This window comes from Equus przewalskii, chromosome 1 (genome assembly GCF_037783145.1).
Source record: "Equus przewalskii isolate Varuska chromosome 1, EquPr2, whole genome shotgun sequence".
Lineage (NCBI taxonomy): Eukaryota > Metazoa > Chordata > Mammalia > Perissodactyla > Equidae > Equus > Equus przewalskii.
The window spans coordinates 134,151,134-134,178,203 of record NC_091831.1 but is presented as its reverse complement, the minus strand read 5'-3'; the positions used below and the strand labels follow the sequence as shown (position 1 = coordinate 134,178,203).

The following is a 27,070-nucleotide window of genomic DNA, read 5'->3' as shown; positions in this document are numbered from 1 at the left end:
CATGGCACCGCTTGGCAAGCCGTGCTGTGGTAGGCATCCCACATATAAAGTAGAGGGACATGGGCATGGATGTGAGCTCAGGGCCAGTCTTCCTCAGCAAAAAGAGGAGGATTGGCAGCGGATTTTAGCTCAGGGCTAATCTTCCTCAAAAAAAAAATAGATAAAAAGGTTTTTTTTTTAAGAACAAGACAAAGAGGTTTAAGATAGAAAAGGTGGAGTGAGATTGTGAAGACTGTGTGAATACCATAATGCCGTGACAGAAGAGTGGTTTTTTGATTGGCGAGAGAGCATTTATGTTTTTTATTAGGGACCTGGTAGGGACGTATCTTTGTAGTGGTGTGACCTGGAGGGAGGAGAGGTTAGAAATTGTAAGAATGGTTCAAAATAAGGAGTGAGGAGGATTGAGCCTCAGGTGGGGCTGAGGAGAGGCAGGACAAACAGGAGAGACCCCACCGGGAGCGTGATGGTGATGGGGTGAGGGGGCGAGAGGAGGCAAAACCAAGCCCAAGGCATTGCCTCTGGGTGGCTGGAAGGGGGCCTTGCTGGGAGTGGGAAGGTTCCAGTGGGGCCTCTGGGGGCAGGTGGTTAGCGAGAGGGTGGGCGGCCCTGTCGTTGGGTGGGGTGATGAGCAAGTCCACGAGGGTGGCGAGACACTGCTGGGGGACTGTGACAAGACAGAAGAAAAAGGGGGCTTCGGATAGAAGAGGAGGACACGGATGCAGAGCCCTAAAGAGAAGCAGACAGGTCCAGTAATAGGAAAGCAAGGGGAAGAGTATTGTGTTTGCCCTAGTTAATGATATTCTTGGGAAACTTCTATAAGTAGCCTGCTTTTGCATTATGTGTTTATATACTGGGTCTCTGACCTTTTATATTGTTCTCCTCCTAGTGTAAATTCTTTCTAATGTTACCCATGTTTTATATTCTATAACCTTTATAGAAATTTTATTCAGGGGCCGGCCCCATGGCTGAGTGGTTAAGTTCATGCACTCCGCTTCGCCAGCCCGGGGTTTCGCCAGTTCGAATCCTGGGCACCGACATGGCACCGCTCATCAGGCCATGCTGAGGCGGCGTCCCACATGCCACAAGTAGAAGGACCTACAACTAAAATATACAACTATGTGCCGGGGGGCTTTGGGGAGAAAAAGGAAAAATAAAATTTAAAAAAAAAAAAAAGTAATTTTATTCAAATTCAATAATATTGAAACTTTTTTCCCTCCAAAGCTGTCCTCAAATTATGGCTCTGTGTTTGTGTTTTACCCAACAATTTAGAAGTGTCACTCAGTCTTATAAAAATGAATATGTGCTTTGGTGCCCCTTTCCCACATCACTTCTAGACTTTTCCTTCCCTCTTTCCTACCAATCTGTGAACGGTTTCTTTCAAAGCATGAGGTCAACAGAGGGTCAGATGGTAGAAGCAGTGCTAATCTCAGGATCAATGGAGCTGCCTCACTTAAGACAGGGCTAATTCAGTGTAAAATCTCATTTCTGTCTTATCAGAGGGCACTGGGTTAGCAAGGGAAACTGTAGAAAACCCTTGTTTCTTCAGCTTTTTAACTTCAAATAATCAACTTACTCCTAATGACAACTGTTGAGAGCGAGCTGGAGAAGAGTAGAGTTTGCAATCAGGTGCCCAGGTAAAGGAAAAGATGTCTTTTCCGCAGACTCAAGAGTGCCTAGAGTGGCACAGAACTTTCTATCAGCAAAAGTAAGACGGGAAAAATTCAAGGTTAAAAATGGTTTCCTTCCTTTCATCTTTTTCTCTCTGTTTTTTTTTGCCTCCCAGACATACTGTTTTAATAATTACACCTTTTAATATTTGCATCACTCTTCTGTCTCTGTGTTGATTAGAAAGCAGCTAAATAAGAGGCCTGGTGTGACGTCCTAGGATTCCTTTTGAGCCCTCCATCAAAGCCCTAGTCACGCCCCCTCCCTGCTGTGACTCTGATCCACATGGGTCCTGATGAGCCTCTTAGGGGGCCTTGGTGACCCATAAACAGGACATCCCTGCACTTCACTCTGGTGTCTTTTTTTTTTTTTTTTTGCTGAGGAAGACTAGCCCTGAGCTAACATCTGTTGCCAATCTTCCTCTTTTTCCTTGAGGAAGATTAGCCCTGAGCTAACATCTGTGCCAGTCTTCTATTTTGTATGTGGGTTGGCTCCACAGCATGGCTGACAAGTGTTGTAGGTCTGCGCCCGGGATCTGAACCTATGAACCTGGGCCACTGAAGGGGGGAGTGTGCTGAACTTAACCACTAGGTCACAGTGCTGGCCCCGACTCCTAGTGTCTTAATCGAGCTGCCAAAGTCACTTGCTGTGGGTTGGGGAGGACAGAGTAAGAGTTGTAGATGTGCTGATTCATTTTCATCAGATGTTCGAGCGTGTTTCACCAGGGCCCATCTCTGAGGATACAAAGGCAGGCAACCCGTGGTCTCAGGGTTACAGTCTCTTGGGGAGAAAGATGTGCAGATAAAAAGACGATGAGTTATGGGTGCTATGCTTGAGGCGTGTGCAGGGTAGGAAGTCCTTACCGCTCTAGATGGTAAAATTTGGGAGAGAAATAGCGCATCCGTCCTGTGACTTGAAACCCTGTGTCTTTTATGTACTAACTACTTGAGAATTAGAAATGAAAAAGATGCTTCCTTTCCCCAGGACCCCTCTAGGAGTTTCTGGATGTTAGCGGACCTGGAACCTGTTGCCTTTCACCCAACTCCTTTTAGTAAACTCAGAGGTAACAGTTAGAATTGCTGGAAAGTTAAAGTTGTCTAAATGCCAGAGAGAGAAGGAATGCTGACCTGGGGGATGAGTTAAAATAGATTTCACTTATTAAAAAATCAGTGAGATCCCAGTTGCAGTTAAGATTTCCGGAAGGTAGGACCTCATCAAATGAAATAGTTACATGGGGGCCTTCTGCCTTTCCTGGTTGGGGTGACAGCATTAAAGGGGCTCTCGTTTGGGGTCTGCTGGCCTGACGTTAGGTGCGTGGCTTTAGCTGCTGCTGTCCTGTGGAGAGCGTGTTGGCCTCAGCATCACAGTGCAGGAGAAAGAGCTAGTGGTGGGCGGCGTTAGAAGCTTCCTCATGCAGGTACAGGCGGGACATTTGGCAGTTTTCACCAACAGTATCTTGAGGCCTCCTGAGTGCGATTAAGGAGGAGGGTGTTTTCCCACAGCTCCAATGGGAGGAGTGGAGCAGGGCACTCAGATGCACAGAGCACAGATGACCCAGAAAACCACAGCCAATTCACATGCAGTGTGAAGAGAAAGTGTGGAAACTTAATTGGGTAGAGAAACGGGGTAAAAACCCTGCTCCCTGCCTCCATGCGGCCTGGTCTACAAGGCTTGCTGTCTGTGCCTTCCTGACTCAGGCTTTAAGCTGCTGGGGGGAGGGAGGAGAGCTCTTCTGGTTTCCCGCCTGTACTGAGGAGTGACCGGGGAGGAGGCGTAAATAGCTCAGGAGACTCGACGTTAATTAGTCAGCGTCGCCTCCTAACCTTCAGGAATGGATTGTTGGTACAGTTTTTGGAATCTCCATTCAGTAACTAGTTCATTCATAGTCACTAATTAATTAAGCGAATGTCTGTCGGGCATTTCATTTATGCCAGGCACTGTGCTAGGTTGTGGGAACAAGATGGACAAAAAGCGCGAGGCAGACATTTTCAGTTAATCGCTTGTGTAAATGTGAAATTCTGTTGTGATAAGTGCTTTGAGAGGGAAGGAAGGAAGGGAAGCTTCCTCGAGGAAGATGAGGATGGAGATCTGAAGGATGAATAGGAATTAACCAGATTTTTGAAAGACCTCCCAGAATGTTCCAGGCAGAGGAAACAGCCTGTGCAAAGGGCTATGGCAGGAGGGAGCTTGGTCTACTCAAAGTGTTGCATGAAGGCCAGTGAGCTGGGCTGTGAAGGGCAGTGGAAGGTCTGGTGTGAGATGTAGTAGAGAGGAAAGTAGGGACCAGCTCATGCACGCCTGTGCGGCACATCTTAAGGATTTTGTTCTTTTTCCTAAGAGCAATGGAAATCATGAAAGACTCTTAAACAGAGTGTGTGTATGTGTATGTGTGTGTGTGTTTGTGTGTGTGACACAAGCAGATTCCTTCTGTGAAAAGGAGTCTGCTCTGGTCTTTACAAGAGAGATGGAATGCCCCGGGATGGTTTCTTCATGCTGCCACTTAGAATGGCGGCACGGGCTCTCTGAGGTCTCTTCAGTGATGCAGTTCCACTTTTAATGGAATTATTGCCTGTCCCTCTCTCTGGTGTAGGGCAGAACGGGAAGAGAGCAGGGTTATCAAGGGCCCCTTTTGTTTGTGAGGTTTGGTCTTTGCCAAGTGCTGGTTGCCTGAATCTGTAAACTGTGTCCCTGAGCAAGTGGATGAGGGTGGATAGGAATCATGGATGACGGAAAAGTTTGGTATGTTGTGGGGAGGTTTGTAGGGAGAAAGTTTTCACTTGTTTCTTGTCTAATAAGGCCGTTATCATATCTCAGTGCTGGAAATACCTTTAAACATTTATAGAAGTAGAGACAACAACCTAGTGGAGTGCTTACCTATCTCCCCAAATGGAATGAATGTTCTGAGATTTCTGAACCATCCACGGACACTACCCACAGCCCAAGACTGTGAGCAAGGCAGGAGTGGTGGCCACTCACTGAGGACCAGTATCTAGATGCATTGCTGGGTGTGGACGTGGTTAACCCACAGAACTGGGCAGTGTAATGAGAGCGGCTGTTTTAAACAACAAGGACAATGTAGCCACTATAATATTGCAAATAGTTGAATCTTTAACAATCGAAAGGAAAAATGCTTTAATTTGGTCAGAAATCCTGCTCAATCTGTATTATATTTTCTCTAATCCTCTATACTCTTTCTGATCCTCTAAACTCTGCCTGATTAATATTTTTTCTAAAATCTTGCCAAGATCATTAAGTAGATTTCTACTTGGTGGAAAAATTTGGCACTATTATTTGATCACTTTAAGCAGAAAATGGAACTTGTCATAAGCTCTAAATCCATTAGATAAGAAGCAGTGTGGAAACAGAAATATCTACAATGTCAAAGCACATCAAGATATGTAAGGTAGTATTGTGGCCAGCCTCTGACGTGGCCCTCAGGGATCTGTGCTTCCTAATACTCTTGTTCCTTTGCAGTCGTTTCCCATGTTGAATAGGGCTGATTTGTGTGACCAGTAGGAAATGGTGGAGTGTGCCTTCCAAGGCTGGGTCATAAAAGACATTGTGCTTCCTCCTCCTTCCTCTTGGATTGCTTGCTCTGGGGGAAGGCAGCTGCCATGTTGTGAGGGTCCTCAAGCAGCCTGTGGGAAGTCCCATGTGGTGAGATCCTGAGGCCTCCCATCAACAGCCATGTGAGTGCACCATCTTGGAAGTGGATCCTCCAGCCCCACTCGTGCCTTCAGATGACTGCAGCCTTTGCCAACATCTTGACTATGATCTCATCAGAGACTCTGAGCCAGAACTACCCAACTAAGTCACTTTTGGATTCTTTACCTTCAGAAACTCTGTGAGATAAGACATGGTTACTGTTATTTCAGGCTGCTGAGTTTGGGGGCAATTTGTTATGCAGCAGTAGATAACTAATACAGCATTTTGACAAAGCCATCTCTTTTATGCCCCATTTCCTGATAGCTGTCGACTCCAGCAGAACCACAGCATCCTTCCACAACTTGGTCTAGTCCTTGTATTGCTGGACTATGCCTGTAATTGATAATGCCATTCTCCCCATCTTGAAGGAGGGACCATCTTATCCTTTGTATCTCCAGCACTTTGCAGAGTGCTCAGTAAGCATTCTCCGTTGGCATGAATCAGAATCTGCAAAGGTGAAAAGAATGCTACTGTAGTTTAAGGAGAGGTCAGGGTTCTACATCTGGCTTTGCTGTTGACTTTAAAGAAGTCTCCTGGTCCTTCCCTTTTTTATCCCCTTTGTTGTAAATGAACGCTATTCATATTATCAAAATCAAACCAAAAATGAATACATATATGCTTGTGCATGTATAGACTGTCTCAGGAAGGATACAAAGTGATAAATAGTGATTGCCTTTGGGGACAAGCAGGGGGATGGGGTGAGAGGAAAACTTCGTAAAAACAGTATATAGTACCTTTTATACCATTCAGATTTATTCCTAGTACAATGAAGCGGGAGTACTGATCTGTGCCTCCCTAGGCAGGCCAAGAGGAGGCCTGAGTTTAGTAACGCATATTGTCTTTTAGTCACTGGGGGCCCCTAGCTGTGCTTTGGCCTTCACCTGCCGTCTGCTGCCCAGGTCTGTGGCTTCTGTGTCCACAGCATTACTTCTCTCCTCGGATCTCCTTTCCCACAGCCACTGCCCTGGTTCAGGTCTCGTTATCTTCAGCCTGGATGATTTCAGCAGCCCTCTCCCCATTTTGCCCTCCTGATTTGGCCCCTTCAGACCACACTCACCCTGCTGCAGCTTGGCCGCCCTATCGCCTGCCCCGTCCCCCCTCACAAGGCCCTCATGGCTTCCGTCCAGTTAGAATCCTGCACGGCTGTCTCTTACCTGCCTTTTCAACCCTGGTCCTCACTGATGTCCGTGATGAGCCCAGCGCCAGCCACGCCAAGGAATTCCCTGTTCCCTACACAGAAATGTGCGCTTGTGTCACCTCTGGGCCTTTTCTTTGCCATCCCCTCCAATCTGGAATCCAGTGTGGTGCAGTAGACAGAGACTTGCCATCAGAAGATGTGGGCCTTGTCTCCACTGCTTACTGAAAGGGAGATCCTTTTTTGGGGTACTGTATTGTATTTTGTGGAGTAGTATCACATGATGTTTTAAAAAATTCAATTTCCATCCATCAATTGCCCAAATAGCCCCAATTCTCTCTCTTCGTCCCAATCCCTGCAACCCTCTTGTGTGTTGTTTGGGAGATAATCTGTGTCGGTGGTCCTCAGCTGGAAGTGATTCTGTACCACTCACACTGGGAGACATTGGGCAATGTCTGGGGACATTTTTGGCTGTCACAACTCGGGGAATGCTACTGGCATCTAGTGGGTGGGGGTCAAGGATGCTGCTAAACATCCTATAATGCACCAGGCCGTCCCCATCCCCCACAATGTGTTGCTGTTGAGAAACTGGCGTCTATATATCCAAGTGTGTGTATATATTTGTGTGTGTGTGTGGTATGCATATTTATTCTTACTTTTCTTTTTATACAAATGATTGCTCTGTGACTTTAACCATAGTTGGTGAGCAATAGACTGAATGACTGAGTACTTTTGGCAAACCACATCTGTGACCCTCAGAATCCTCTTCTCTCAGTTGGGGAAATAATACTGACAGTGCCTGTCTCCCAGGGTTGTACCTATTCTAGCTTCAGTCTGTTTTTTCTGGCTTGCTCTCCTGTGTCCTTCTCCTGGACTTCTCCCTATGTCCCCTTGGCCATACCCCTGCCTTCCTTCCTCTGTCTCTCTGCTCATATTAGCTGTCAATCTCTAACATCTTTCACCACCCCCTGTGCCTCGGTCTCTGCCAGTTAAAACCCTGCCTCTCGTTCAGGGCTGAGCTCAGGTGCCCTCTTCTTCTTGTGGTCCAGCAGCTGCTGTCCTTTCTCTTCGAGATCCCCTGAGCCTTCTGCCTGTCCTGTAGCATTTATTATATTTTCCTTTGCCTGTAGTTGTTTTTTCACTCAGCACACGGAGAGTCATGTGACGCCTGGGGCGCAGGAGTGGACAAGATGGTCTCTCCTCTCAGTTCTCCCACTGCCTAGTCCTGAGGCAGACAGGAAAGTTGCTGCTGCCGATTTGGGATGCTGAGTGATGACATCCAGGTCTGGAAAGGCTTTTATACAGCAAGGAAAGCAGAAATACAAAAAGGGATGACTTTGCGCCGTGTAGGCAGGCCAGGCCAGGTTCCTAAGAGGGAATGAGGCTAGGATTGCGTCTTGGGAGCAGTGAGAGTTAGTGAGGTGACTCAGGGCCGGGGAAGAGCATTCCAGCTGGAGGGAACGTCATAAGCCAGAGCATGGGACATTTGGATTGTTCTCTTCTGAGATTTTAGTGGTAAGCATTTCCTTATTCATTTTTGTACCATCCGTAGTCTGACCCTGGGCAGTTAATAGATTTGTTTGTGTGTTCATGTACTTATTCATTCAAGAGGTGTTTTTGAGTGCTGGCTCTATTTGAGGTGCCGAACTGATAGAAGTGGATTTAGATGTGTTGTTGGAAGCAGACGGATTGCAGTAGAAATCAGGAGAACAGTAGGTGGCCTCTGCAGCGAGCAGATGTGGTTTAGTGGGTTTTGAGCTACAGATTAAGTTATGTTCGTGGTGACCACTTGTTAGGACTCTGGAAATGTGTGTAAGAACAAGTCAGAGGCAGATGTAATGGACACCCCTCCGCCCAGTGATCTCTGGGAACAGAACTCGCTTGAGCCACCTTTATTGAGTTGGTTTCATGAAAGACAAAATACAGGGCAAGGTGTTTTATGCCACAGGGTGTTCACAGCAGTTCTCACAGTCACGAATAAAGTAATGCTGTTTTGTCAGCGATGAGTAGGAGTTGGCAGGGAGAGGGGGCGGGGGAGAAGTTTGTTTCTTTTCTGGGAAATTCCAAAGTCGTGGATGGGCCTGATCCTTGGGGACTTACAGCCGAAGGGGAGAATATGGCCAAGTGCACATATTTCTCCTTTTAACACTTCCCCTCTTTTTCTTTCTTTTTGTTTTATTTGTTAAATTTCTGCACATGTTTCTCAAGTGTGTGGTCCAGAGAGAAGAAAGAGTGTGTCTGGGTTTAGGGAAACTCAGAGTCCACTTACAGTTAGAAAAAAGGGCTGAATGTGCTTCAAAGACTTTTGGGAACAAGACTTGGGATAAAGTCAAGCAAATAAAATGACCAAGCCCAGAAGAGGTGGCATTAGAGATGGATCTGAAAGTATTCGGGCAGATGTGATATAGGAAGATGTGAAAACTTCGTCTTTTCCATCCCTGAATTGTCCAAGAGCCTGAAGATGTCTGTTCTGCACCAGACGAGTTTTGGCTAGCTGACAGTGGAGGGAAGACTTAGATGCCTGCAAATTTAGTTGGAAAACACTGAGTTCTTTGTAGCTTTGGAGCAAGAGCCAAGGCATTAATAAGCTCTGGAAAATAGGCAGTGGGGTTGTCCTGTAGAATCCATATGGGAAAGTCTTTTGAGCCAGTTGGATTTATAAATATGACTCTGAACTTGAGCCCAGCACGTGCCAAACCCAAAGGAGCAGAATGCTGTTTGAAGCCCCCATGCTCTCTGATCTACAGGGTCCTCTCTGCCTGGTCATGCATTTTTCTTCCATGTCTCTCAGGCTGTGACCTTGTGTGAGAAGAAGATTCCCACTGTTCCTTCAATACTTGGTTTCTGAGACCCCAGGATGCCAGGCACCTACCCTGCCTGCTGGGCTCCCTTCTACCAATCCTGTTGTGAACAGTTTCCCTTACAGGCCCAGCTTGCTGCCGTTTCCCATATCTGTCCTAGTGACCCTTAGAGGCAGAAGCAGGCGCCTGTGCTGCATACCGTGAACTTCCTGCTGCTAAACTGGGGAGAAAAGGTGGCTGGCAGGCAGTGAACTCGGTGGCTGATTCAGGCCCAGTGGAGAACCAGGGTTAATAATTTACTATACCTCTGTGCAGCCACTGATGTTGACCTTGACAAAACTGGGAGAAATTAGAGCCTGGCCTGGCATTTGACTAACAGGATAATGTGGCAAAGAAATAACTTCTTGTTGCGAGGTTAATCCTGCCTCCAAGTTTACAGTTGACATTCATGTACCTCCGGGCTGTTTGCATCCAGCAGTGGAGAACTGTTTGCTCACTGCGTTCATGGTGTTCACGAGACAAAGATGTCGCACAAGGTCATGGGCCTGGCTTAATGTGGAGCTGCTCATCGTGGGAGGAGAACAAAAGCCACATTGATGGAGGAGCCCTGTAGCAGAGGCAGTGGAACCACATTAGGGCTTGGAGGGTATGGCAGGTGAAGAGGCTCCCTCCCCCCTCCCGCCCAGTACGCACCTTTCATTTTAAGTTTACAGCCCTTTTTCCTGAGCAGATTAAACTGCTTAAACTTCCTAGTGTAGAGTCAACAGCACCGCTGCTTCTAGAAGGCGCTTTAATTGGAGGGGCCCTCTCACTGGAGAATTTGCTCTCTCCTATCCCTGAAATGAGACCAGCCTCAGGGCAATGAAGAAAGCTAGATCAAAAATTCTAGTCAACTGTCAGATAAGCCTAGACTGCTAACAAATATGCGGTGATCCGAAGGTAGACTCTGACTTGTTAGGGAGTTTTCTAAATGAATATGTTAGGTTCACCGTAAGGTTGCACGTATTGCCCTCTGAAGTAGAATGCAGTTATTTCCCTGTCAAGAGCTGCAAAGTGCGGTAGAAATCTCGCTGCCCCTCCTACCCCAGCTCTCTAGGAAGGTGCGGTGACTTGGTTAGAGATGGTTCTAGCATATAGGTTTTGGGTTCCTAGTCAATGCTTTTCCCAGTACGCTGGCTGGCGCTTTTATCCAGCCAACAAATACATGCTGTCTACATACACATGTACTTTTGAGGAAGGCAACTGGCCCAAGATGGGAGTGTGTCGAGGGTGGAACTGAAACACAGGGCAAGCCAGAAAAAAGGAGAGGCGGAAAAGGAAGGATGGGAGCCCTAAGGGAGAGGGGTTGCCATTTTTGTGTCTGTATTAATGAGCTGAGGGATATTGACCTATAGTTTTTGGGTTTTTTTTGGTACTGTCTTTGTCTGGTTTTGGTGTTGGGGTATTATGACCTCATTAAATGAATTGAGAAGTGTTTCTTCCTCTTCTGTTTTCTGGAAGAGATTGTGTAGGATTAATGTTTGTTCTTCTTTGAATGCTTGGTAGAATTCTCCCATGAAGCCATCTAAGCCTGAAGATTTCATTTTGATGGTTTTTCAATCATGAATTCAATTTCCTTAATAGTTATGGGAGTATTCAAATTATCTATTTCATGTTGGGTAAGTTGTGGTAGTTTGTGCTTTTTGAGGAATTGGTCCATTTCACCTAGGTTATCAAATTTATGTGTGTAGAGTTGTTTGTAGTATGCCCTTATTATTCTTTTGATGTCTGCAGGGTCTGTAGTGATGTTCCCTGTTTCATTCCTCATATCGGTAATTTGTATATTATCTTTTTTTTCTTTGTCAGTCTTCCCAGAATTTTTCAATCTTGTTGATCTTTAAAAATAATCAGCTTTTTGTTTCATTGATTTTTTTCTGTTATTCTTACGTTTTCAATTTCATTGACTTCTGCTGTCTTTATTATTTCCTTCCTTCTGCTTGCTTTTTGTTTATAATGCACTTCCTTTTCCAGATTCTTGAGGAGGCAGCTTAGATTATTGAACTCAGACTTTTCATTTTTTCTATGTAAATATTTAGTGCTATAAATTTCCTTCTCAGCACTGATTTAGCTGTGTTCCACAAATTTTGATATATTGTATTTTAATTTTCATTCAGGTTAATATGTTCTTTTTTATTTTCCTTGAGGCTTCCTTTTTTGACCCATGGATTATTTAGAAGTCTGTTGTTTAATTTCTAAGTGTTTGGAGATTTTCTTATCTTTCTTTTATTGATTTCTAGTTTGGTTCTGCTGTGGTCAGAGGACACACTCTGAATGATTTCAGTTCTTTCAAATTTGTTGAGGTTTGTTTTATGGACCAGGATTTCATTTATCTTGGTATATGTTCCATACGTTCTTGAAAAGGGTATATTTTAGTAAAAATGGATTTTTAAAAGAGTAATACAGATCAATCTCAGGGATAAAAATAAATGATATTTTTTTTCTTAGGCAGTAGAAAGATTGTTACTAGTCATTTAACCAGACCTAGCCTTAGTTATATCATCTACGAAATGAGAATGCATCCTTTTTAGTGGTTTATAAATCCAGCTGTATTTGCATGTTAAAAGTAAGTGGTTGAGGATATCTGGTGTCATATTATTTGCCATTGAGAGTTTATTGCTATTCACATCATAATTTTGTGGAACTTTTCTGTTTTGTAGTTGTTTTAGTAAAAAGAAATCATAGATGGGGCTGGCCTGGTGGCGTAGCGGTTAAGTTCATGTGTTTGGCTTTTGCGGCCCAGGGTTCACGGGTTGAGATCCTGACCATGGACGTCCATGGAGCTTATCAAATCATGCTGAGGCAGTGTCCCATATAGAAGAACTAGAAGGACCTACAACTGGAATATCCAACTATGTACTGGGGCTTTGGAGAGGGAAAAAAAAAAGAGGGAAGATTGGCAACAGATGTTAGCTCAGGGCCAATCTTCTTCACCAAAATGCATAGTTTAAAAAAAACAAAGAAATGTTAGGAAAAGATCCCTTTAAAATAATTTGGACAATGCATAAAAGTATGAAATAGAAAAAAAAACTTTGGATCATACTTTTGACAACATGTATTTTTCCTCTCTCACAATATATTTGGAGCATCTTTTTAGGTGAGCGTGTATACAACATTCCCATATTCCTTAATGGCAGCAGTACAGCTCATGGACAGTGATTTAATAGGGGTTTAGCCGCCTGCTACCTCTTCTGGTGCCCCAGCCTCACTGAGCTCTCCTAATAGTCAAGCATTCTCTTTCTAGAGAAATCAAAGAGCCTGCCAAGGGGAAGTCCGCAACCCAGGCCAGAGTCAGGAGGGCCAGGAATTCGAGAGTCCATGAGCAGCTGAGTCAGGGGACTGGAATCAGAAGGGAGGGTGACTCAGGACCAGGGCCCAGGCTACTTAGGCTGAGGTGGTGACCTTGTTGAATCAGCTGCCTTCCTGATATCCAGGGCAGGGTTAGGCTCAACTGTGCCGAAGCTCGAAACTTCATCTCCCATGGGGCTCGGCTAGCAGACGTGGCCAAGGAGTTTGGCTCAGGTCAGGCTTCCCCACCTCTCCCATATTAAGTTACCTGTCAGAAAAATGTAAAACAAACTTTAGGGTCCTATGTCTCTGTTACTCTCAGTGCAAATATAAGTGATGTCATTGCAAAGGGTCCGGGAGAAGATGGTGGAGAGAAAGGAAGAGGGAGGTGAATAACAGTGAGGAAGAGAGAACCTCAGGGTTGGAAAGAAAGACGGACACTGGGCTCTTCTGGAAGAATTAGACTGCTTCTCACCAAATCTGGTTGATTCTGCCTCTTAGAAAAGTCCGCCTACTCCTCCTCTGCCTCACTTTTAACATGTAAGTCCTTAGACTGGAGGCCCTGATCATAGCCATGGTTTGATTGAATGGGTTAGAACAGGTTGTCAAGAGTGACCTTCAGATATTTACACCAAGTGACTGGATGAATGTTGGAGGCATTGAGAAATCCAGAGGAGGTCCAGGTCTTGGCAGAGTGGTGAGTGGGACGAGGACTTCCCTTTTGTTCATATTGAGAGTCTGTGTTGAGTTTGAGGGGCCTTTGGGACGTCCATCCAAAGAGAGGCCTCTGGCACAACAGAGAGGCTGGGCTGGAGCTACCAATTTTGGTTGGCCCCAGAGGGCACTTGCAATATTTAAAGGATCCTAAGGAAAAGGCTGTTTGAATTCTGCCCTTGTTTTATATTCCCATTGGGAGGATATGTTCTAGAAACTCTTACTGATGTCACTGCAATTGTAGGCCTGGCCCTGCCAGCCATATTTGAGGTACTGTGGTGATAATCCACTTCTTTGGCGCTGTATTTCCCAGTCCAGTTGAACTCTTTTTCTGATGTAAGCCAAGCTTTTAGTGGAGGAAAGCTTTTTAGTGGACAGACGTAAAAGCCTTTCTACCAGCACAGTCACACTGAAGTCTAATTGTACAGCGGGTAGAAAAGACTATGGTATGTATGTATCTTGGGGAAGAAGGGTTGAATTTGCACATCTATATTTATTGTGAAGATCAGGACGCCTTCTCTTTGGGGAATGAGTTTTTCCAAGATGGTGAATGGGGTCCAAAGAACAACTTTTCCTTTCCCTTCTTGGGTTTATTTAACCTTCTGAGTTCATTTTACCCTGAGCTGGTAGTATTTATTTTCAGGTATACAGAGCCAAAAAAAGTTACTAAAGAGGAGAGTTGGTTTATTTGTTTTTCTGGGCAAAAATGATACTTAGTGGGAAAATTTGGTGTACTGGGTTAGAATATATATCTTTCTTCACAAGTGTTTTTAGGAATTCTAAGGGGTGGGGTTAGTGTTTTCTGATATTGGTAATAAGTGTCATTGGCTGTTACCAAATAAATCTATATGCTCAGATTTTGTTTTTGGTCACATTATTTTATATTTTTAAAAAGGCCCAAGACTGAGGCAGATATCTGTGTGGGACTGGGTTATTAGAACTGTGTTTAGTTGCTAGCTTTGTAGATAGTGCTCTTATGGAGAATCTTGCCTTTACTGGCTTCTCATAATGTGCAGGTCTAGAATTAGAGGTCATGTCTTCTGCCCAGATGAAATAGAATTGGTACAAGTTCAAGTGCTGCCAGGTGTGCCAGGTGGGAAAAAACATCTTTAAGATAGCCATTCTTGAAAGAGCCTTCAGTAATATACAGTCTCTGGATGTAGTTTCAGAGTCTGTGAAGTGTACAGGTTTTTGTGTGGACAGATGTTTTCATTTCTTTAGGGTGTATACCTAAGAGTAGAATCTCTGGGTTGTATGGTAACTCTGTGTTTAATTGTTTTAAGAATTGTCAAACTGATTTTCAAAGTGTCTGCACCATACCCACCAGCAGTGTATGAGGGTTCCAATTTCTTTACATCCTCCCTAACACGTATTATCTATCTTTTGAATATAGCCATCCTAGTGGATGTGAAATGGTATATCATTGTGGTTGTGATTTGCATTTCCCTGATGGCTAAGGCTGTTAAACATCTTTTCATCTGCTTATTGGCCATTTGGATCTTTGGAAAACTGTTCAGATCCTTTGCCCATTTTTCGTTTGGGTTGTCTTTTTATTATTGAGTGTGGTAGTTCTTCGTATATTCTAGATTCCAGTCTCTTCTCATATATATAATTTGCAGAATTTTTTTCCCATTCCGTGGTTTGTCTTTTTACTTTCTTGATGCTGTCCTTTGAAGCACAAACATTTTTAATTTTTATGGTGTCCAGCTTTTGTATTTTTTTCTTTCATTACTTGTGTCATATCTAAGAAACCATCGTCTAAACGAAGGTTATGATGATGTACTCTTCTTCTAAGAGTTTTATGATCTTTATAGTTTTAGCTCTTACGTTTTAGTCGGTGATCCATTTTGAGTTGGTTTTTGAGTATGGTGTGAGATAGAGGTGTAATGCCGTTCTTTTGCATGTAGCTGTCAGTTGTTCCTGCACCGTTTGTTGAAGAGACTATTTTTAGCACTGTTCTGTCCCTATGGAAGTGTGCTTTCCAGGTCCCTTACCATCCAAGTTGTTCCCCAGACTTCAGGTTTGGTGGTAAGTCCTGGACGTTAGAGAATTAGAGCATTTACCCCAAAGAGACTGTCTGTTTGTCTGTCTATCTGTCTATTCATCTACCATCTATCTATCTGTCTATTTATTTTTGTGAGGGAGATTGGCCCTGAGCTAACATCTGTTGTCAGGCTTCCTCTTGCTTTCTTTTTTTTTTTCTTTTTTTTTGCTTGAGGAGGATGGTCCCTGAGCTAACAACTGTGCCAGTCTTCCTCTATTTTGTATGTGGGACGCTGCCACAGCATGGCCTGACGAGTGGTCTGCAGGTCCACGCCTGGGATCCAAACCTGTGAGCGCCAGGCCGCCAAGGAGGAGTGCAGAGCGTGTGAACTTAATCACTATACCACTGGGCGGGCCCCCCAAAAAGACTATTTAGACCAGAAAGGACTGAGATTCTACTACCTGCTAAGTTCAAGTTAGGGTTACTGCCATCCCATGTGAGTAAGAGATTGTGAGGAAAATTAGACTAGTGTAGAAAATAGAAAGAACACCGTCTTCCCTGAATGTCTGAAGGTGACCCTGCTCCCCATGCACCCTTACTGAGGTCACCTGGAGAGATTTAGTGATGGACATAGTTTCTCTATCAGAGACTGGGCTTTCACACGTGGGCAGCAGTGGATACTTGGAATTGTGAAAAAAAAGAAATGAGTTTAAGCAATGGAAAGCAGGGGTTCCTCATAATCGCTCTGCTATTAAAAAACTGTGTGACGTCAGGCACACTGCTTCAATGTCACCCTCAGTTTTCTCTTATGTTGAAGGAAGGTGCTGGATTAACAAACTCTGGGGTCTCCTCTGATATTAAAGTTCTGTGATGCTGGTGTATTTAAAAATGTTGTCAACATGGGCAGGCTTTGCTATTGGGAAACCATGTTATAAAAACCTACCTGGTAGTAGCAGGAAGTAAAGAAGCGCTCAAAAGAAACACACATACTGATGCAGATATGGCAAAGGGACACAGGAGCCAACTGAAAGAGCTCCCAGTGGACAAAGCTGGAACAATTTGAGCAGCAAAGTAGTATTGGCTTAGAACCCAAAATAGAAAATAAATATCTATGGATCCATACCGATACAAACATATGATTGAATAAACAAATAAACGGGAAGAACAGACAGCTCTCCCTTACAGAAGAATTTATATAGATACTTTGATTTCAAGGAGATAGAGCTTAGCTCCCCTCTCCTTAAGTGTGGGCTGCACGTAGTGACTTCCTTCCACAGAGTACAGTTTGGAAAGAGGGAAACAAAGAGTAACTTCTTTTTCCTTGTCAGTGGAGGACCCTGATAAGCTACCTCAGCCAGTGGATCAAGGTCCACATCAACCAGGATTAATCACATTGATAGCATATATCTTTGATATGATGTGATGAGAATGGCACTCTGCCTCTGTGGTCTTCTTCTCCCAAACCCATAACCCTAGTCTAATTATGAGAAAAACATCAGGCAAATTCCACTTGAGGGACATTCTACAAAATACCTGACCAAGTATCTTCAAACTGTCAAGGTTATCCTAACCAAGGAAAGTCTTGAGGAACTGTGGTATCCTGGATGGGATCCTGAAATAGAAAAAGGACATTAGGTAAAAACTAAGGAAAGATAAATGAAGTGTGGGCATCTGTTAAAAATAATGTATCAGTATTGGTTCATTAATTAGGACAAATGTGCCATACAAATATAAGATGCAATAATAGAGGAAACTGAGTGTGGAGTATGTGGGAACTTTGTATTAGCTTAGCAATTTTTCTATAAGCTAAAACTATTCTAAAAGCTAAATTTTATTAAAAAAATAAAAAACTAGCTGGTGAAATTTTCTAATGGCCAATTTGGTACCTCTTCTGTGAAGTCATCTCTGAACAGCCTCCTTCCAATGGCACCACTGTCTCCACTGCACACCACGTGTACCTCTGTTGCATCACTTCCATACCGCACTTCAGGTAACTTACTCTGTCTGTCCTGGTGGACTATGAACTCCTCATTCATCTTTATGCACAGCCTCTGGCACACAGGAGGTACTCACATATTTGTTAACTGATATAATGAAGGAATGAGCACAAGAACAAATATTTCATGAATCTACGGTATGCATGACCTTTTGCTATTTGGTCCCTCACTCAAAGATGCCCATATTGTAGCTAGGAGGCAGAATCGTGAAGGGATAATGATGCCATGAGGCAGTAAGAGAAAGAAATGCCCGCTCTCTCTCTCTCTACTTTAGAGAACAGCGTAAGGTTCACAATGAGATTCTGTAAGTACATCCTCTAAAAATGTGTTTATCCCAAGTGGGATTCACGTATTACTAGTGGGACCAACTCCCCCACACTCCAGCCCACCAGCTTCACTCCCAGGTATTTCTAGTTAGAGACTTTATTTCTTCATTTAAGGCTTTTTCTCTTTGAAATCCACAGTTATGATGATTAATCTGGAGGAGCCCACTTTATCAACTGCAGACTTAGATTTCTCAGACTGATGAAGGCAGAATCTGGCAGACCTGGCAATAAGACAGGTACCTCTCAAAGGGGGAGGTTAGAGGAACTCACCCTCTCAGTGGCCTTAGAAAATGACCTTAAAAAGATGAGGTAGGGCCAGCCCTTGTGGCCTACTGGTTAAGTTTGGTGTGTTCCACTTCGGTGGCCTGGGTTTGGTTCCTGGGCATGGACCTATACTACTCGTTTGTCAGTGGCCATGCTGTGGTGGCGGCTCATATACAAAAAGAGGAAGATTGACAACAGATGTTAGCTCAGGATGTGTCTTCCTCATCAAAAAGAAAAAGAAGAAGACAATGACTATGAGGTGTGACTAACGTGTCTTACTTCCTCAAAGGCATCACACACATTTCAGAATTACACTTTAATCCCACATAATAGCATAGTGCAAAGATTAAGGGCTGGCAAGTTCTCATTGGGAGGGGAAATTTCTATGAGCAATAGGTTTGCAATTTTGTTTATACCCTGTCATTTTTCGTAGGATGAATCTGAAGCTACTCACAACTGCACCTACAATAAAATTAAAAATATATGTATTTATAAAAGATGATGGGAAATAGAAATTCAATTAGAGTTAATACTGGGGATAGTGGGGACAAAATAGAGCCCAACCACGTAGTCCAAAGATCCTGAAGGTGAATTAGAAATGTGGTCCTGAGATTCCTGGCAGTCAAAGTGAAAAAAGAAACATGATCAGCTTTGTGATTTTTTGCTGTCCATATGAAAAAAAAAGCATTTCCTTAGGGGAAGTAAAGTTTCTCTTGACGTATAATTTTGAAAATTATACCCAAGTTTCTTTCTTAGCCTGGGGGCGAGGGGACTCCATGAGCAGAGAGAGAAGGTAGATGCTAAGATCCAGACATGCCCACTGTCATTTGTACTTGCCTCAGGCTCCTGAGAGAGAAACAAGTCATTTCCCTGAAGTCTAGAACAGCCCCTTGGGTATGGGCATTTCATTTCCAAATTTTGCTTTCTCATTGAGAATTGTGGGAGCACATCTGTTCTTCTGTGTTGGTGGGAAAAAGGGACTAGTTAAGCAGCCATATATGAGTATATGAGTGTTTATAATTCTGAAGTCTGGTTTGACATCAGCAGTAAACAAAACCAGAACTAATGCTTTTAATAACGAGTTCATGCTTTCAATTTGTAGTGAAGTTAATGGCGATAAATTTCAATCACATTGATCCTCTTGTCCGTCTTTTGTAAATATTAAAAGTTCAATTAAGAGCAGCTGAAGAAAGAGATGATCCTTAGAAGTCAGCAAAAACTCTTTCAGAATCATCAAATCCTGCTCTCTTCCTTCTGACAGGGTGAGAAGGCAAGGAGATTGGGGTTACGGACAGATCTGGAAGGAGTTTTCTGGTGATGGATGACAGGACTCTTGGCCCCATCCTGTTAACTTGTTTTCCATGAAGAAAGACACAGAAAGCATACTTAGCAAGTCTGTAGGTGACCCACAGCAGGCAGAGAGAGCCCAAATGCTAGATGATAAACCCAAGATCCAAAGTGGTCTCGACAGGCAGAAATGATTGTTAAAAGTCAACTTGATTAAAACAGAAAAGAGGTAAATGGCATGCCTTGTTTCTTTTTCTCTCATTTTTAGAGACTAAGTATCGAATGGAGGATCCAAGGCTTGGTAGGACTTTTGGATGACTGGGAGCACCGCTGTGTCGGCCCTAACAGGAACTCAGATATACCTATGTGCATAAGCCAACATGTTCTCAAACTTTAGAATCCTCTGAAGTACCATTTAGTGGATTCAGTGAGATTACAAATTCTTCAATTCTGTTCTTTCCTTCTGCTGTGGTTACAGTAGACAACGTGGTTGCTTTCCCCACTCAGGGGTATTCAGCAAATAGCAAACATTTATTCAGCTCCAATTGTATATCCAACACTGGTCCAGGCACTGTAACTAAGAGGATAAATGAGACATGGTCTCCATCCACAAGAAACCCAGGCTTCTCGTCTAAATATGTGTGGATGAGGAATGAAGTCATATGCTACTCTTGTACCCCACAGTACTCAGAAGAATAAGACAAATAATAATCACTCAGAGAGAGATACGAGAATACTGATTGGGGATATCAACCTGAAAATCACTTAAAAAATAAACTCTTGCAAGGCAAGGAATGTAGGCTTCAAAGACCATCATTTTTCTATGCCTATGCTCTTGTCATATAAAAATGTTACACTTATGGGCTCATCTGGTGACTTACTATTTTAAAGGTGAAGCCATCATTTGAGTATTTGTAACTGGATAGTGTGTGAGTGAGAAGGAGGGGTTGAGAAGGGTCTGTGTTCCAAACTCGTGGCCAAAAAGCTTTATTTATGACGGAAATACAAAGGATTCTCTTTCGTCTCTCCTCATCTCTCGGTCCCTGCTGTGGTTCTGTTGACATCCGGGGTGTATAAGAGCCGACCTCTGCCACCGCTCTGTCCCTCGGTCCTTTTTGCCCTTCTGCACCTGGATTCAGCATTTAACACCCTCCACTTGTGAGCAGCTTGTAATGAACTACTCGTATACGATTAGGCCATTAAAAATAGAAATAGAAAACTAAAAAGCATTAGGAAGGATGGATTTTATTTTGGGAAAGGACCCAGTCTCATGAACTTTTTGTTCTTTCTGTTTTAGGCTATATGGTCCTGATTCTTCATTTTAGACTAATTGCAAACTGGTGCATATTACATTTTCCATCCCATGACAACTGGATTATGTCTTTCTCTGTTCATTCCTGAACCCTAGCCACTTGTGATGGTGCACAGTGTTCAGCTGGTGTCCCTTCCAACAGATTTTGGCCAACGGTGTTTCCTGGAAACTTGAGTGTCTAGGCATGAGCTCAGACGCTGGCACATTTGCCATCCCTCTAAATACCTCCATGTGCTTCTTGTATAATACTGACTATAAAGCCAGAGGGTAGCTTCTCTTCTCTGGATGCAATAGCTTTCTCTTTGCTCTTTTCTTAGGGATTTATCACCCACCCATTCTTGTATGACAGGAGCTGTGAAGATGGTTGTCATCGCCTTGAAAATCCTTGAAGGCAGGGTTTTTAAAATTTTTCTTTGTATCCTTCCAGGGGCTTCATGGGTTAGAAGATCAGTTCATGTAACTTGGTGATACCCTGTGGGTCATTAAACCATGGACCTTTCCAGTAGTTTCTACAGGAAGTTTTTCCTGTGAAATCACTGAAAGAGCTCACATGTGTAACCCAGAAACCAGCCGTCCGCAACTCATTTACATTATATCATCAATATTCATCTTGCTTTCCCAGTCAGTTCATTAACCACCAGGCTTCCTTGTCTTGGTCTTATTACCAACTTCCTTGTGGGTTGTAAGACGCAGTGACTCAGAAACCTCTGCCAGTTCTCAAATCTCGAGGATGCTTTGACCTGTCTTGATAGAAGGCCTCCCTTCCATGTCAAAAATTCCTCATACCTATTACCTACTGGTTCTTTAAACTCAAACTTATTGTAAAACTTGAATTTCTGGTTTTATACCTATGATGACTCTTAAAAACCACCTTACTTTGCCCTTTTGACCTAGGAACACCACCAAGGGGAGAGAGAGAGAGAGAATGGAGGATGGTAAATATCGGCCTTAAGGACTGTCATTAAGTCTGGGAAAATACAAAGGTGTCGCCACCTTACTCTTTTCAGGTTCTGTAATTTGGAGGAAGTGCTATAAACACAAAGAAAGAGAGTTAAGCTAACCCACATTGTCTTGGGCAGTGTTGAACGTGGTTTGGAGGATGACCAGCAGTATTTTCCCTGGTATAGATTGAATTTAATAAAGCATCAGCACCCCAGTTCCATTGTAGCTTAACTAATACCATGTGAAGGGTGAGGGTATTAGGAAGGCATCCATTTTTATATAAAAGCATAGCTTTGGAAGCATATAAAGTGACTAATTGATGAGAAAAATGAAAGCATGTTTCTAGAAGGCCAAGAATGTCTTAGCAACCCAGATAAATGTTGCTTGTAAAAGCAAAACTGATAACCAGGAATGACTGGGATGGAGCCTCACTAACTCTGGGGTGTGGAGATAAGATAAATGAGCGAGAGACAAAAGGAGGGCTGTGTGTGTTTTCAGGGAAAATGTTCACAGGGTTGTTCTAAAGTGCAATTGGATGTCCTCACAAAGGCAACAAATACATTAAAAAATAAAAACAAAACCCAGACTGCCTTATTTCCTTCTTTGTAGAGTCTTAAAAGGAGAATGTGACTATTTCCAGGAAAATTGTTCTAATTATCAACAGAACTGTCTACTGAACAGATTGAGAGTCGTGCTTGGCTTGACATTGGGGTTGAGTACAGCCTTCCACTCCCTAACAGGTCTCCTCTGCGAGGCAGTTATCAAGAAAGAGGTCGGTGGTCTGTGCTCTGAAGTCACATAGACCCATATGAGCCCTGGCCATGTGATTTGGGGCATGTCACTTAACTAGTCTGAGCCTCAGTTTCCCCATCAGTAAAATGGGGATAATAACAGAACCACAGAGCTGCAGTGAGGGTCAATCGAGGTTGTTGGCAGTACAGTTTCCAGTGCACTAAAGATGTGCCAGATGGACACTCTTAGGCTAGGAGGAAAGAGTGAGGGGCCCGGGTGTGACGTGCCACCTGCTCTGTGGGGGGTTGGATGCACTTTCTTTGCGAGCAGCACATCGGCAGTCGGAACAGAACAGCAGATAACTTCCCAGCGCCACTTCCTACTGGGTTGGGTGACGTGAGGGTGGCTGTGGAAATAGAAGGTCAGGGAGTGACATTCTCAGCTGCTGCAGGTCCCTGTGGGTGCCTGGCACATCTGGTGGCTTCAAACAAAGGGTACCGGTGACCGTATCAGTCCAGCAGGAAAGAAAGTCTTGGACAAGAGGGCCTCTTTGTGTGCTCCTGTGCATGTGCGCCTTGGCTGGCCTGGCAGGCGGAACGAGCTGTTTGTTTTGTGGAACAAAGAACAGGCCTGGTTAGGTTGGGGGATGGAGGGGCAGGAGTGGTTCCTGACAGGATTCCCCTTGGTTAAAACAAACTCTAGGAGAAGCGTCTGGCATTGGGGAGTAGAATAGAGACACATTCACACGTGCTAAACTTTGATCCAGCAAAGTCAGAGCACACAGGAAACGGTTGTGAGTGACCTGACTCTCTTAATCTAGGCTTCTTATTCGGTATCAATAGGAATATTATTGGGGACAGCAGCTAACCACAGAGCGTGATTAGAGAGAGGCCTCCAATTTCCAGAAGTGGGGCAATTCCATGGGAGCCGGGGGTTAGGGTGGGCTAGGCATAGAGGCAGGCCCTGCAGAATCGGCAGATAATGGCTTTAATCTCAAGGCCGTGGCGAGCTGAGTGAGCATGCTGTGCAGCAAAGATGTGGGCTGGCTCACATGCACACAGGGGGATGGTGGCCCTTAGGATCCCATCAGGAGGAAAACACAGCTGATTCTCTCTTTTCCTCTCTCTCTTTCTAGAAGGTGTTCACTTCTCATGCCCCCAGTGCCCTAGGCTTCATGCTGGAGAGGAGAGCTTAGAAGACATTCTTCCTTCCCTTGAGGATCACAGATGGGGATGGACTACATGTAGAGCAGAATCAACTGGAAAACAACCAGCCCTTGCAAGCTTCCGTACCTCAGCATGTGCTGTTTCTTTTGTCTGCACTGCCTTTCCCGTCCCTTCTTTGCTTGGTACCAAGCACTTTCTAGCTTTATGCATGTCCCCCACGTCGAGTTACAGCTCCCTTACCTCCTCTCCCCTGGCGTTTGGTTCCTATCTCCATTATGGATATATTGTATTGTACTTTCTTTTTTCACATCAGTTGCTCATACTTCAGGTTGATTGGTTCAACATTTTGTGTGTGTGTGTGTGTGTGTGTATTTTATGAGTATTTACTTTGGGCCAGACACTATTAAATCTAGTGAGCAAAAATGGACACGTACGCTTTGCCCTCAGAAAGCTTGTAGTCTAGTGGGAGAGAAAATAAGGAAAAAAAATCATACCAGTAAATAAAAATTGCAACTGTGACAAGGCTCATGGAAGAGAGGGGCTAGGATTTGACCTAGTCTGGGAGGTCAGGGACCATTTCCTTGAGGAGGTGATGATTGAGCTGAGCAGGAGCTAACGATATGGAGAGGCAGAGGCAGACTCTTCCAGGCAGGTATGCAAAGGCCCTGGGGCAGAAGGGAACATGGTACAAGAGGAAACTTAAAAAAATTTAAAAAGGCCAGTGGAAGGTTGGGGTGAGTGAGGAGGAGGAGTGTGATCTCTGTTGGGGCTGGGAAGGTAGGTGGACCTGGTAAGCCCTGTGGACCAAGTTAAGGTTTGTTGTTTGTTTTTGCCTTTATCCTTAAGAGCACAGGAAAGCCATTGCAACATTTAAGCAGGGGGTGACATGATCTGATTTGGGATTCAGAATACTCTCTCCTGCCCCTGTATGTGGGGAATGGATTAGAAAGGGCAGAAGAGGGGAGGTGGGTAGACCAGCTAGGAGGCTCCTGTTGTCCAGGAAGGAAACGATGGCAGCTTGGACTGGTGTGGCGTTAGTGGAGATGGAGAATGGAGGGTAGATCTGAGATAAATTTGGGACATCCTGGGATAAAGTTAAACAGCTTTTCTTACTAAAGGATTTCTCAGAGCCTTTTAATAAGTGGGCTAAATGTGGGTTATGATTCTCTAAGAAAGGTCTCAACTGTCAGAACTTCTCAGAATTATATGACCACAAAACTCTTTTTTTCCTAAAGAATCTTCCATAATACTTTGTTTTATAGAATACTTTTGGGAAAATGCTGCATTACATAATTCTTTTTTTGCAGTGTACTTTCCGTAGGGGGTTCTGGACACTATTCAAAGGCCTGTAATTGGGAGTGAACCTGACACACAGTGCAGAGAGGAATCTGTCTGACACCGAGCTTGAAGACTTGGCAAAATCAGATTGAATAGGGAGACTGAAGTCGATTTAGAAAGGTTTTGGAGGCCAGGCTAGGAGACATTTAGATTCAATTTGTTATATGTTGGGAGTCATTCTGGACTTTGAGCAGAGATGTGTCATGGTGGAAGTGTCATCTTGGCAAGGTCTTTCTGGAAGACATATTGTAAATGAGTTGAGTGGTGAGATGTGTGCTAGAATTGAGTGTTCTAGTTTTCTAGACGTGAGTAGATGAGAGCCTGGGCTCGGGTTGGGGAGTAGGAATGGAAAAATGCATCTTTCAGGTCGAGAAGGAAACGTAAGATGTTTTTCTTCACACCCTTTCCCTTTGGCGGGCGGCCACTATCTGCAGTCTGAAGTCTGAAAGAGAGTCTCTTCTGTGTTTTTCTGAGGGCAGAGGACTCGTTTGGGTTCCCAGGCAGTGCTGGAAACGAAGGTGTGTGTTCAGAATGGCGTTGTCATTGTCGGGGAGCAGGAGCGCTATTACTTAGGTGAATAGTTAATGCCTAATGAGGGAGTTAAATTTGAGTCCGTCAAGTTCCCGGCACAGCTGAAAGTCCGCTGTGTGACTTTGAACAAGTTGCTTAACCTCTCCAGGCCCTGGTTTGCTCATCTGGAAAACGAGCGACTAGAACAGATGTCAAGTTCCTCCTAAGCTAAAAATTCCAGCCATCTCAGGGAACTGAAAACTCATTAATTAGGGCAGTCATTTATTAGGTTAAGCAAGACCCTATGCCTCTCAGGGAAGTATAATTTTGCGAGCAATTTGGATTGAGGGGCCGACCCTGTGGCCTAGTAGTTAAGTTCGCGTGCTCTGCTTCGGTGGCCCAGGGTTTTACCGGTTCGGATCCTCGGTGTGGACATGGCACCACTCATCAAGCCATGCTGAGGCGGCATCCCACATAGCAGAACTAGAAGGATCTACAACTAGAATATACAACTATGTACTGGGGGGCTTTGGAGAGAGGAAGAAGAAGAAAAAAAGAAGATTGGCAACAGATGTGAGCTCAGGGCCAATCTTTAAAAAAAAAAATTTGGATTGAGAATGGGGCCTTTGTAAAAAATGCGAGATGTGTCCAATTCACACATTCCTCTGAAATTCAGGCATCTTTTCTGAGGCAGAGATGCAGCGAAGTGGGGCCGACTTCAGTCAGACAGACCTCTTAGTAATGCAAAGGTAAACAGCACCCTAATGAAGGAATCTGCTAACTGGGGACTCACTTTAGGAAAGGAGGGTGCTAAAAATTTATTTTTATGTAGCGTGTTTGGAAATTGGAACAATTTTCTCATGGAGACATTGTTATAAATTGGGGTAAGGTTCTTAGGCCAGATAACAAAAGTTGATCTAGGGGCCGGCCCGGTGGCACAGCGGTTAAGTGTGTACTTTCCGCTTCTCAGCGGCCTGGGGTTCGCCGGTTCGGATCCTGGGTGCGAACATGGCACCGCTTGGCACGCCATACTGTGATAGGCGTCCTACATATAAAGTAGAGGAAGCTGGGCACGGATGTTAGCTCAGGGCCAGTCTTCCTCAGCAAAAAGAGGAGGATTGGCAGCAGATGTTAGCTCAGGGCTAATCTTCCTTAAAAAAAGAAGTAGCTACTGGCGAAGAACAGTTGGTAGCATTTAAAAGTTGATCTAGCTCATGACATAGTAGAAATAATGTGTGTTGATGATAAAAAATAAGTGTGTAGTGGGGCAGTATGTGTGTTAGGTGACTATCGTTGGATATGTTCAAATATACCTAGACACTTAAAAACATGTAGAGGCAAAAATTCACTGAACTTGAATTGTGGGTGCACTGTGTGCCAGGCACCGGCCTAGGCTGGGGCCCAGAGTGTGGGGCAGACCCTGCCTGTGAAGAGCTCGCTGTCTGGTTTTCAGTCTTTTGGGCTCTTAAGTCAGGCCGCTGGGATTATATCCTGTCTCTACTCTTACTAGCCTTGAGACCTTAAGCAAGTTACTTAACCTCTTAGTGTCTCAATTTCCTCACTTATAAGCAAAGGATTTCATAGTATCTCCCTCGGGAGGGGTGGGAGGTAACTTAAGAATTAAGTGAGACCCCCATGGAATGGGCACAATGTCCGGCGTAGAGCAAGCACTCAGTAGATGTTATGCCTGCCTGGCCCAGAGCCTTGTCCTGTGGCATGCAACCAGCAGCTCACCGAGGGCCAGTAGGGAATCGGGCCCCTGATCCAGTTCCTCAGGCATAGCCCTTGAATGGGATGGTGTGGAGGGTGTTGGCCATAAAGGGAGAGAAGTACGGGAGGGCAAAGAGGGAATGGTGGGAGGGAAAGGA

General features: G+C 44.3%; 1 protein-coding gene across 4 annotated transcripts in view; it reads left to right on the top strand.

Moving 5' to 3' along the window:
- Positions 1-27,070, top strand: part of CGNL1 (cingulin like 1) — a 153,316-nt gene that overhangs the window by 80,046 nt on the left and 46,200 nt on the right. The window lies entirely within an intron of this gene.